At 32.4% G+C, this 13209-nt stretch overlaps 1 long non-coding RNA gene across 1 annotated transcript in view; it reads left to right on the top strand.

Moving 5' to 3' along the window:
* The window catches only part of LOC111089100, a 31151-nt gene that overhangs the window by 1369 nt on the left and 16573 nt on the right, over window positions 1-13209 (top strand). Inside the window, exon 2 of the long non-coding RNA XR_002613439.1 lies at window positions 7779-7852. This is a non-coding gene — a long non-coding RNA (uncharacterized LOC111089100). The remainder of the gene's footprint in view (window positions 1-7778; window positions 7853-13209) is intronic.

The following is a 13209-nucleotide window of genomic DNA, read 5'->3' on the forward strand; positions in this document are numbered from 1 at the left end:
GGTTTCGATACCCGTGGTGAGCAGAGCACAGATAGCCCTTTGTGTAGCTTTATGCTTAATAATAAACAACAACAGTAACTCTAATTGGGTGTGTTTCAAAATGTGATAACAGGTGGTAAAAAACAAAACAAATATGTGAGGTGGTATTTTTCATACGGGAACGTATCTGTGATTAATACTAAGCATTTATTAACCACAGAATAGCCTCCACTCATTTTTTACTTGTAATTATTATTATCATTTTATAATAATGTCTTAAAATCAAATATGTCGAGTTGTTCCCTCAGTAAAGTATTTCTTTTTTAAATAAATAATAATTTACATGAAATAGGCCTTTTTTTCTACTTATTTTTATATAAACCTCGCTCCCATGAACAAAATAAACTTTTTACAAATCGTTTCAAACGAATAATGTAAGTGAAATATACCTTACCTTCCAATTCTCTTCATATAAACCTCTCCCAAAAATAAAATAGATTCATAATTCATTTTAAACGAACTAATCTTTTGGAATTACTAATATATCATTTCCTAATTTTATTTGTCTACAAAGGAAACTCCAGTACAGAATACTAAAACAGTGAAATCATTTCAAAACATACCATAAACAAAAATAAGATAATTGTGTCATTTTTTTTTCCTAAATAACAAAAACAAAATTTATGTTTAATTTACGGTGATTTCAAATTTTGCTTGCAAAAATAACTTATTTTATAACATTAGTAATACATTATCTGAATTCTATATTACTTAAATAATTAATAGTCATTGTACTCGTACAACTGTTTTTTTTCTGAGTCCCACAGTAGGTCAACTGTTAGTTTACGGCCTTATAACGCTAAAATCCGCTGTTCGAATCTCTACTGTAGACAGAATTCACGTAACTTATTGCGTAGCTGTGCGCTAAATCGAAAGACAAACTTTTTTTCTGAAATAGTATTCCTTTATTCTAATGATTGATTTTCATAACTTGCAAAATATGGCATAATTTTTTTATTTACGAGTTACTGCGAATTAACACACAGTATGTCATTTAAAAAAATACAATAATATTCCCGTAAATTAATTTTAACCGTGACACAGAGATTTATACACCTTGAAAATCATTGTAAAATTTCACGTATGCAATGAATTGTCGCTTTGTTTACTTATTTAAGGTTAGCTTTTCGAATAATTTACAAAGATAAGCAAATAATAAGTGGGCAATGATGGCCGAATATGAATTTTGAAAATGTGTACGTCACAAATTAAAGATTCATTCTAAAAGAAGAAACTAAACACAGTTCGTGCCACGTTTAATTATTATGGCAGCATTTCTCACTTACTGCAGAACATCAAGTACAAAATTGTGTAAAGTGAGAAGAAGGATGCAATATTTTCCCCCTGGTGACAGAGTTACCTACATACATGGTCTTCGTGTATTTTATGCTAACGTTTTCTTTTTATTTTACAGAGTATTTTCTCAAGCTGAGAGTTACATAACAACTGAATACAAGCAAAAGAAAATCTACACATGGAACGTTAATGATTTATAAATTCTTCGTTAGTGTATATTTCATGTTAATCAAAGGATATTTACTGCAATTATAATATTTGTTGTAGTTTCTTCAAACATTTTCGGCGTTATAAGTTATAATGGTTTTCACGTGATTCAATTTGAGGATGAAATCGGCAGAGTTGTTGATTGTTTATTGCTAGTGGTTGAGGGTTTAGGATGGGAACTGAGCAGGCATTGCTAGGGTCAACCAATCGCACTGAAAGTATGACGCAAGGATATATTAAATTTGAAATGTGTGCCTTCAACTAAACATTTAATAGTGCAAAATATAAAGTTGGGATAAAAGTATTGGTTGAACAAATATCCCCCCCTATAAAAAAAACATTTTAATCCTAACAATCTATTCAATCCACACGTTCTTTTTTTCATTTAGAGGTGGGGGTCTTCGGGCAAGAAGTAATATTATTCAACATCTATAAGACATTTCCTGGATTTTTTCATTGGGTAGTTCGGCAGAGTGATCTTTATCAACAAAAATATTATGCTAATGAATAAAATTTTCATCATATATTTCCAGGCATTTTGTTAACTGAACATTATTTTGAAATGGAAACTCATGCTCATCACAAAACGGGCTGTTTGATTACGACCTGTACTAACTGTTTGAAAGTGGACTTATAAAGCCTATTGTATGTTACAAGATATAATGTCATTTGAACAGTAGAGACTGTCTCCATTTACAAAAGGGGATGTGAGAGACCAGCACCTGCGATTTCCAAATTTGAATAGAGATTTTGGTCCAAAATAATGACTCACTATAAACAAATATAGATTTTAAAATGAAACTGGAAGCTGGAGATGAAGGATTGAAAATGTAATAAAGATTTAAGTTGGTCGTTAAACTCTTTCTTTCTGCATTAATTTCCTTTACTTGTTTTCTTTACGTGATTTGATCCCAATGGCCCAAATTTCCTCTCTAATTGTAAATTTTTTTCAAGGGGAGAATACCCTCCAAACCCATAACTTTCGCCTGCCCCATTTTTGGGGTATAGCACGGATTCAAACCCGTCCCGTAACTCCAAAATCAGAAACTCGTGTCTATCTGCACAATAACCTTATATGCAACCAATCATCTTCTCACTCAAAGTGTACATTATGTTCGAAATCGATTTTTACTGATTACGTAAAGGACTTATTGATTTCTGTTTAATATTAAAAAAGAATCACACAGATTGAAATAAAATCAATATTATTGACAGCCATATACGAATTAATGTACGGAGAGCTATGTATATAATATGGCTTCCATTTAGGCTATAAATCATGCGTTAAATCTTCAAGGGTTAATCACCATGATAACTTAAGTTGAAGCATTGTTACCAGTGTTGGTCTTAATGCTTGACGTGTTAATAATCGTAATGAAACAATTAAAGCATCGTTATCAGTGTTGGTTCTAAAACCCCAGGGTTTAACTTAGCAGTTTCGATTAAACATTTCAGAGGCTAACAAACTTAACGAATCAATCAAAGCACTGTTATTAGTGATGGTGTTAAAACTTCACGATTTAATTATAATAGTTAAAACACTGTCACCTGTTAATATTCTTAACAGCTATATATGAATGTCTTAAAGCTTCAGGAGTCGAAAAAAATGATTTCAATTGAAAAATTGCATGAGGCAGTATTTTTACACGTATTTACAAGTAGCTAAACCACCAAAAACTTTTATTATACATATATTTAAATTAAATAACCTTACTAATTTTGCACATCATGTACTATATGAAAATTGGAAACCAAAATACAATTTCCGGTTCGTAGGATGTCATTTATTTACCAGTAGAACAGAAGTCCTTGATGAGAAACTTTTATCAATTTCTTCTGTAGCGATCTGCTAAAACAACAGTGAGAATCTATTAAAGATGAATACCGTATTGGGATTCTACATGACTCCAGCAAGTGAAAATTTCATTTACTTACTTTACAGATTATGTTCTTGTGAAAACTGCAAATTCGTTTTGCCTCTTGAAACTCCATTATCATTTTTGTTTAGAACAATTATGCAATTATTTTATTTTTGCCGACTCTTTATTTTGATCCTCAATCACTCTTACTATATACAAACAAGTAAAATAATTCTCTCCGTAATCGCAAGGTAAAACCATCATTCGATCTGGTTATTGTTAAAGAAAAGGGATCATCAAGAAATTGTTTTCTTCTGTGTTATCACGAAGCTGTAATTCAGACTTGAATGTTATCTGCCACTCACTAGAAGTTCCTTATGGTCAAACTACACAGTTTATTGGCATTAAAGCGTTTCCAATAAATAATTATTTTAATCTTATAATACTGAACGTAACAAAAAACAGCAGCACATTTCTAAATTTCGTTTTAAACAGTTGTAAGCAATATTTTTAATGCTTCAATTTAAACGTTCATTAGGGAGCGCATGGCATTAGTCTTAAAATACGTAACATATTCTAGATGACGTCATGAAAACCTAGTAACTTCCATGAATATCTACAGGAAAGACCTTAGTTTTAAATACCAGTTAGTAAAGTGAATGAGTATTAAATGTCAAATTGAAGCATTCAGTGTGTGAATGCCAAGTAGTTGTTGATCGAGTATTAGTTATTTTCAGCTAGCATTGAAGTGTTTAGTTTCAATGAAGTACTGGGATCAATGTTAGTTATCATGTATATTCAGTTACTCCATTTCACAAGTAAGTTTATCTTTACGTTGGTTGTAGTACCGTTAGCGAGGTATTTCTGTCAGAAAGTCATTTGTGGACTTAGGCCTATGACTTACAATACTGTAAATCTTGTAAAAACACTAAGGAAGAATTATTTCGAATTATTTTCATCAAGTAAATAAAAACCCGCCCAACAAAGAAACAACGTTATAACACTGGTATCAGAAATTAAATTATTTTGGTGAAAAAAACAATGAGTGAACTTCAACTTTTGAGTTGACCTCACGAGGTTATATCGAAGATTTACTGGAGTTAATGAAACAAAAAATTCAGGAGGGTTAGAATATTAATCGAAGAACAAGACAGAAAATTAAAAGACCAAGTAGAACGAGACAGAAAACTAGAAGAACGTGTTGGGAAATTAAAGAAAGACCAAGAGGTAAGATAGAGGAATTAAAAGAAAGATATGTGCTTGTTTGTTTTAGTTATGCACAAAGCTAATGAACGGGCTATCTGTGCTCTTCCCACCACGGGTATCGAAACCCGGTTTCTAGCGTTGTAAGTCCGCAGACATACCGCTGTGCCACTGGGGGGGCAAGATATGTGATATTTAAATAATTAAAATATAAAATAAACCTGACGAGATTCATGAAGCTATAGGGGACTTACAATGAATTACAACAGCAAGTCTGGAGAAATGCAGAAGGAAATCAAAGTAAAGGAAGGCTACAGTGAAAAAAATTAAGAAATACAAAAATATATCTCTAAAGTACAAAGATTACAAAGACAAGATAAATGAAGTAGAAAATAAGAGATAGAAAGAAAAAACATTCGGAAGAGGAATTGGTAAAAGCGGAGATTAAATCAGCCACAAATCTTTTGACATTTGCCCAAGTATTTCAACCTAAAACACCAGTTTCTACAAGATATGGAATAAGATAATCTATTTTATGTACATCTATTACCACTACTACTGTACCATCTGTGAATGCAGGACCTTCATTGACTACTCCAGCTATGTCACCACTAAATCCAATTCCAAAATTTAGTTGGCCAGTTCAACATTAGCCAATAGAGAAACCAACAGACTATGATGGAAAGGTATCATGCGAGGCATACCAGGCTCAATTCAAATTATTTCCAGAGTCAACGGGTGGTATAGTGAATAGCAAGCTATTCACCTCGCTACCCATATAAAAGGACCAGCTTTGACAATACTGAGAAATCTTCCAGTTGAGAGCCATAACAACTACCAAGCATTAGTAGCCGCCTTATTCAACAGGACTGGAGTGACACATCAGAAGGAAGTATCCAGAGCAAAGATCCGTAACAGTGTATGGAGGAAAGCAGAAACCTTAGCCGAACTTGGAGAAGGCTTGCCCAATTATCTTACCCAGATTCTTCTCGTGAAATGATAATTTGTTGACACGTGACCAACTTATAGATGCCATAAAAGATGAGGATTACGTTTAAGTAAAGTAGTCATTATCTTTAAATCGAGTTCGCCAGTTATGAGCCCATTAAAGTTACAGATAAACTAAAAGGAACCATATAAAATTACGGGAGTATCAGACCTTGCAATATTGAAACACCAACTCTCTTAACAATAATCTATTACACATGATGGAGGGAATAAACCACAAGAAAATAGATTTTTCAAGTGTAACTTGAAAGGAGAATTTGCAAGAAAATGCAGATTAAAGCCAGTATGGAATAAAAATTCCTCCCAGAGGATACTAGAAAGAGGGGACTGTTATAACCGAGGGGAATATTATTACAGTCAAGACTGTAAAGAATCAACAGTTGTTATGAAGCCAAAGAGAAAATATTCTATGAATGTATCACAGAGCCCAATCAGATAAAATAAACAACAAAGAGTTAACGCCAGACACAAAAGTTCATTATTTGAGTAAAATTGGCTAGGAAATCCCTATGTGATTGATGTAAATTACTACACTGAAGGTTGAACTTCCAGTTACAACAGGGAGGGTGGTCATTGTACCACTTGGAAGCACTAACAGTCATTAGTAATAAACCTTGACATAGTGGAACCAAATACTCTGACATGCCCTCAGAAATTACTGGTTGGGAGAGCTCTCGTAGATGTGAAGAATAAAGATGTTGAACAAAACTTTACCCAGGGAAGACTTAAATCAGCTTGCAATAAAATGAAATATCACTATGATGTTAATACTGATCAAATGTATTCTACTGAGGTGACATGGTATGGTTGTATTATCCCTGCTATAAGAAAAGACGAACTTCAAAGTATAACAGGTGCTAGGAGGGACTATATGCTGTACTAAAAAGAATCAATGATGTGGTTTACAGAATCTAGAATGACTGTTCATCCACCGTGATCATCTTTGGAAGCATGTTGGTGACAGAACAGCGAACCAGGTAACTCCACAGAAGAATTTGTCAGCAGAAACTTAACCTGCTGAGGAGTACAGGATTCTTGTTGAGACCATTTCTAGAAAATGAACAAGAATATAGCCACAAATGGATTCACTCAAGGACCTACCTAGGTAGCACTCCCTCCTGCGACAGCCAGTGACGAAAAGGGACAGGAGGTCATCCCTTCTGTATATTATGGGTCTTGGAAGATAAGCCCACCAAAAAGACTTGATTTATAGACAGTTTACTTTAGTGTTTTATTTTTGTATTAGGATTGTTCAGAGGACTTTACAATACAGGAAGGGGCAGTGTTGTAAGTTTTGTTTTTAATGTTTCATTTTAGATGTTAACTAGGAGGCGCATGACGTTAGTCTTAGAATATTTTAAATGACATCACGCAAATCTAGCAACTTACGCCAGTCGGCAGAGTGAAGGAGTATTAAATGTCACTGGGAAGTATTCAGTATGTGAATTTCAAGTAGTTGTTGATCGAATTTTAGTTATTTTCAGTTAACAGTGAAGTGTTTAGTTTCAGTGAAGTATTAGTGTTAGCTATCGCGTATATTCAGTTACTCTATCGATTAGCCGTGAAATTGCACAATTATATTTATCTTTACATTATTAGTAGTACCACTAGCAGGGTATCTCCGTTTGAAAGTCATTTCTAGACTTAGGTCTACAAGTTACCACAGTATAATAAGCTTGTAATAAACGTTAAGAAAAACAAAACTGTTATCCTTACGTGGACTGGACTTCGAATTATTTTTCACCAAATAATTAAAAAAAAACTGTCCAACGAAAGAACGACGTTACAAAAATACTAACGCTGATTATAAACTTTCCATTGAAAGCAATGAAATGCAGCTCATTGTTAATATTATTATTAATTATAGAAGTTTTTGTAAACACTAATTAATTTTCGTTGTCTTGAATAACGTAATTTTTGGAAAACTAAACCATAAACGCCATCTTATAGTGTTCACGAAATCAGTATTAAACAATTCCTCAACAATATGTTGTTAATTGGACTCTAGGTAATTGTCAGCTGAAAAGAGTTTCATCCTTCTCATTTCAATAATACATTCAAGTATTAAGATAAGCTTGCTTGCACTCACTTTTTGAAAATAACCACTTTAAAATGTCTTAAATTGACAGTTTTGAATAAATAATAATTTATTTTGTTTCCGTTAAGAATATCTACTCTAGTAGAAGTCCTTCTTGAGAAGCCGTCCAGCCTATTTCTCCTTTGAACTGCTGCAATAACAGGTATAATCCACTCAATAAAAATTTCTTATTGGGATCCTATAAGGTTCAAACAGACATTTCGTTTATTTGTTTTTCATTATTTTTTGCAAAAGATCTTTACCTAAATACCTAACCTTTAAAAATTAAAGTTTGTTTTCTTAATATTACAATCAATATACATTTTAAAGTTAAAATTGTATAATGAGGTATTTGATTTATTAGTACTAATTTCAGTTGTCTAATCCAGTTTGTTTAATTAGTGCAGATGAAATTACAAATCATACTGCTCAAGGTGCGTTATTTTATTTATATAATTTAAATTATTAATGTACATAATAGCAAAACATCCTCGTAACATATGAACAGTACAGGCTCCAATAATCTTTAAGCACTCTCATCAACAGTAACATATTGTTTGTATGTTTACGAATCTTCGTTAGCGTATGTGAATGACGGGATGTTTTGTTGTATAAAAATAAAATATTATTAATCAAAAACGTTTGTATGTTGTTGCCCCCCCCCCCCAGTGGCACAGCAATAGGTCTGCGGACTTACAACGCTAGAATTCGGGTTTCGATACCCGTGGTGGGCAGAGCACAGATACCCCATGGTGTTGCTTTGTGCTTAACTTCAAACAAACCTAAACCTTGTTTGTTGTTAATCGCAAAGCTACAACAGAACGTAGTAGCGTCATAATCCCAGAAACTTGCCACTGGGGATTGGGAGGAGTGTTAATTAAAAACGATTTGATTTCATACATATGTATAAATGTCTAATAAAACATTAAATACAGAAACGGAGAATATACACCTGAATATTTCGACAAATTTATATGAACCTTTTGGGGCTTGCTACGAAAACATTACCTCATATAAGGCAGTAAAATTAATATTATGATTGGGTGAAAATTTAAATTTCTACTATCATCAACGTCTTTCATTTGTCAAGGTATGTTGATGATGCTAGAATACGTTAAACGAGTGCACGGATCTTTATATTTCTCGTACAAAAATTTATTTATTTATTGAATATGTAACATTTAATCCATGTGTTCTTTTGCAGCATGCTTTTTTGTCTTTAGAACGGCTAACTGCACTTTTAAAAAATGAGTTAAACAAATCGTGATAATTATCATGTGTGAGAGGAGGAGGACTTCAATGTACTTACTATATAATTCATAAAAATACAGAGTTAAAACTTATAATAACTGTTAAATATGCTCATGAACACCAAGGTATCCTTACATTGTTTACAGGCTAAATTATTCGAAAGTTACAAAAAGAACTAATATGGTGACGTGAATTGCTATGAAATCATAATATAATTGTTTTTACTTATCACAAATATCTAACCCACAATGGCATATAACAGACAGATAAGCCTAGTAACACAAACATTAAAAGAAAAACCAATACTATTAATGTGAGACAAAAATGTTTCGAAAACATCGAAACATGCCGAGTGCACGAGACTGTTCCCAGTCTCACGGTTTCTAATTTATGCAGTAAATTAGTGAGTAAATGTGTTATTGTATTTTGAGACAAGAAATAGTATCATTTTTAAACATTTGTTGTGTAGCATTAAACGTTGGTTTTCTTTTAACATATTTGATATTCACACGTGTCGTCTTAACCTTGATACTCTGAAGTATAAGCCTAGTGCACAAACAAATAACTATACGTATTGATGAAAATTCTGTAACTTGTAAGATGAACTCTTTTCCTTTAAATACCACTATTCGTATACTAAAAATTATTATTTAAGTTTCAACCACTTTGTTTAAAATGTTTCAGATATTTACAAACCTGTTATTAAACTGTAATGGTCGTCGTCTACCTTCACGCACACTTACGTTAAGCTATTACTATTCGTTTCCATTTGGAAAACCATTTGACATAGCATATTTTTCCCAAAATGTTGAAAGCCAGATAAAAAATACCCCACTAAATTATTTCTCCCAAAAAAAAATATATAAATGCCAAAGAAATTAATATTTGACATAAATTAACATAAATTTAGTTACTTTACAGCAAAAACATTTTCCTCAACTATTTAACCTATTGATTATATTTACCACGAAATTTTCCTCTAAATCAAAAGTTGAAACTTAGCAAAATTATTACATTTAAGTAATTGTTTTGGTCTTAAAAAAATGTTGTCATAGATTTATCTGTATTTATTATGCACGGTGTCATTATTAATATTTTGCTAACTGCAAAATGTACCCCAAAATGTTTTATATATATATATACACATAGGATACCACCATTTATATTTTGAATGGTCTGTGCTAAGAAAAGTGTAATTCTCCTTCATGGAAATGTATAGAAGTTTCCAATAAAGGATTTTGCATAGTTTTCATCAGTTGACATAGCAAGCTCGATTATAATACTAAATTGATAAATCTGCTTACTTAAGATGCTCTTTAGTTTCGTAATTATCTAGATTATAAAACATTTATGCTCCTAACATGCTTCACTTTTATTAACTCATGTGGGCGAGCATAACCCTCTACTACTAGACTCAATAATTGTTATATTTTCCTAAACATATTAAACACAGATTTCATAAAATTATTGAGTGTTTGTTGTATTGTTGAGTTTCAATTAATCTTTTTGATAGAATAGTTTATTAAAAATTTTCACTTATTGTTTTCTTGTGTCCATATGACGATAAAGTAAAAAAACAAAAAAAAAAACGATGACGTAGGGCTATAACCCAAGAAACAAGGTCACTATAAATATGTTTGTGTATGTGTATTTACTGACTAGGTCACGTGATACGCAAGTAGAAGCGCCATTTTGAATAAACGCTTCATCTTCTAAAGCTGAACATTGTATTTTAAAGACATCAGAATTATTAGAGTATTGCTTACCGTTGGCCTTCAATATCTCAGCTACATCAGCCAAAGCTGGATTTGCCTGAAAAAAAAGCGCAGAGATGTTTCACTAACACCAAGCCGATTCAACTTTATTGACGTAACTGCTTTGTTGTTGCGCCGCCATTTTGTGACAAGAACACAACTAACTTTTTATTTTAATGATATTTCCAAATTCCAAATGAAAATTACATTTCCACAGTACTCTTGATGTTCCAAAAACAAGACACGACTACACAACGTTGAAAATGTAGTGATTTGTGCTGTTAACTAGATTTCTTAGCACTAGCTGCAAACGTACTCCATTCTCCATTTTAGCTGTCGCGAATGTTCCTCACGTTCAACTGAACCTGCCTTTCGTCTTGCCTGGCATTACCGATCGAGAGACCGAGCAATGTAGCAGACCCTCTAGCAGGAATTGAAAGCAACGTGTTTGAGAATTACCCAGAAAGTGATCACGCGGCAGCTGAGACCTTGTAACCATGTCTATGATAATCTGTCTTTTATTAACTTTATTTTTTCAAGATAACTCGCTTAACTTGGAATTAACACTTCAAATTAATCAACAATAAATAACCAAACTTTTGCTACAAAAGGATAAGAAATTGGAGAAGCTAACAAAGGAAATGTGCCGGTATTCGTTAATATCTATCGTTTTCGAAATATTTTCAATACCAACTCTAAAACATACATCCAGATATCTTTTATATAGCACAACTGACCTTTCAATGTATTATTTCTTTTCATGTGTACTTAATTTTTTCTCAATACTTTGATCATAATTATGTCGAAGTAACAAACTAATAGTAATAAGTCCTTGGTTGGTCGTTCGATCAACCGGAAATGTATTCGTACTGATGCCTAAGGGATGATGGGAACTTTTAACGTTGAGAAGAATGAGGTTACAACGAAAGGCATTGTTTTTATAAAATAGTATTTAATACTATTGTGTAAAAATTAAAAATAAATAATCTGTAAGTGAAATAATTTATATTTATCAAACATACATAACAATCGTCTTAGTCTATATTTAACCACTTCAGATTTAGAAAATTACTAACACCGACCGTTAGTGTTACTAAAATGCCAAGCTTACTAATAATGGCACATACTAAAACATTTTAAAACTGACAAATGAAAGTTTATAGATTTTTATCACAATTACCAAACACATCCTAAACACTGAAGTGTGCGGAAGAAAAGGCAAACATTACCGTGTGCGATGAAACAGTGAACTATTTTTCAAAATTCAATACACTTCAAAAATGTACTGGAATCTTATTTTAGAAAGACAAAAAAAAGTGGCTTTGCTATCACAACAAATTATAAATGATAATAATAAAATCTGTCATTTTTTCTTCTTGCTGCTTCTCCTTAAGGTCTGAAATGATAAACTTTCATTAACGCTTTTAATATTTAAAATAATACAAAAATGTTAAATCCATCAAGGTATTGTAAATATGATCCATTTAGTTGAAAACGTGTTACAAAAGATTTGTCCTGTTTTATCAAATCATATTTTACACCCACATGAACATTTTCAGGGTATATTTTTGTTAAGCGCAAAGCTACTCAAGGATTGAGCCCCGAGTTTTAGTATTATAAGCTATAAAGTTTGCCACTGAATTAACAGCCGCCAAATTTTAAAGTTTTGATCCACTAATCAATATTTACTGGTATAGGTTTACTTTTCTATTTTGTACCTTATTGCCTCTGCCAGTAATTTTTAGAACCTGATGTATGAACAAACTAGAGATAGTATTTGCATTAAATAAAAGTTATATTTAAAGCATCTTAAAGTCTCCCCGTAGGTCAGCAGTAAGTTCAAGGACATACAACGGGGTCCGATTTCACACAGTGGACAGGGCGTAGATGGGTTATTGTGTAGCTTTGCGTTACAACAGGTAAGTATCTAAAAGCAACTGAAGAACTCGATATCTTTTCCGCGTTGGACACTTCTGGTGTTATTATATAACCTGGGTATTAATTACGTGTTGTGATAAAACAGTGTTGAGTCAGGATAAGTTGTCCATTTAACAAAGACACTGAGACAAGCGCACAAATTTGAATATATTTATTTATTTACTAACTGGAGTACCCGTCTCCTGTTATGACGAAAGCTATGTAAATTCATGATTAACGAAAGGTTATCTTAGGACACGAAAAGTTGCTTCCCTTACACGTAATTGTAAAAAATGCAAAAACGCTCATAAAAACAGCAAAATACAAAATGTGAAACCGCAAATTTGCATGTATCTCCGCATGAAACCAACAAACCTTCGTGTCAATAAGTGGCAAAGTAGTGGTAAAAAACGCCTATAGAACAGCAAAACGTAAAACTGGAATTTTCTATGTATATCCCCATGAACCTCCATACAAAATTTGGAGAACTAGTGGTAAAATCCGCAAAAACGGCTATAAAAACCGTAACATGTAAAATGCAAAACTGAAAATTTTTATATACCCCTGCATGGACCTAATGAATCTCCATACCAATTTT

The sequence above is a fragment of the Limulus polyphemus genome, unplaced genomic scaffold (assembly GCF_000517525.1).
Source record: "Limulus polyphemus unplaced genomic scaffold, Limulus_polyphemus-2.1.2 Scaffold5231, whole genome shotgun sequence".
NCBI lineage: Eukaryota > Metazoa > Arthropoda > Merostomata > Xiphosura > Limulidae > Limulus > Limulus polyphemus.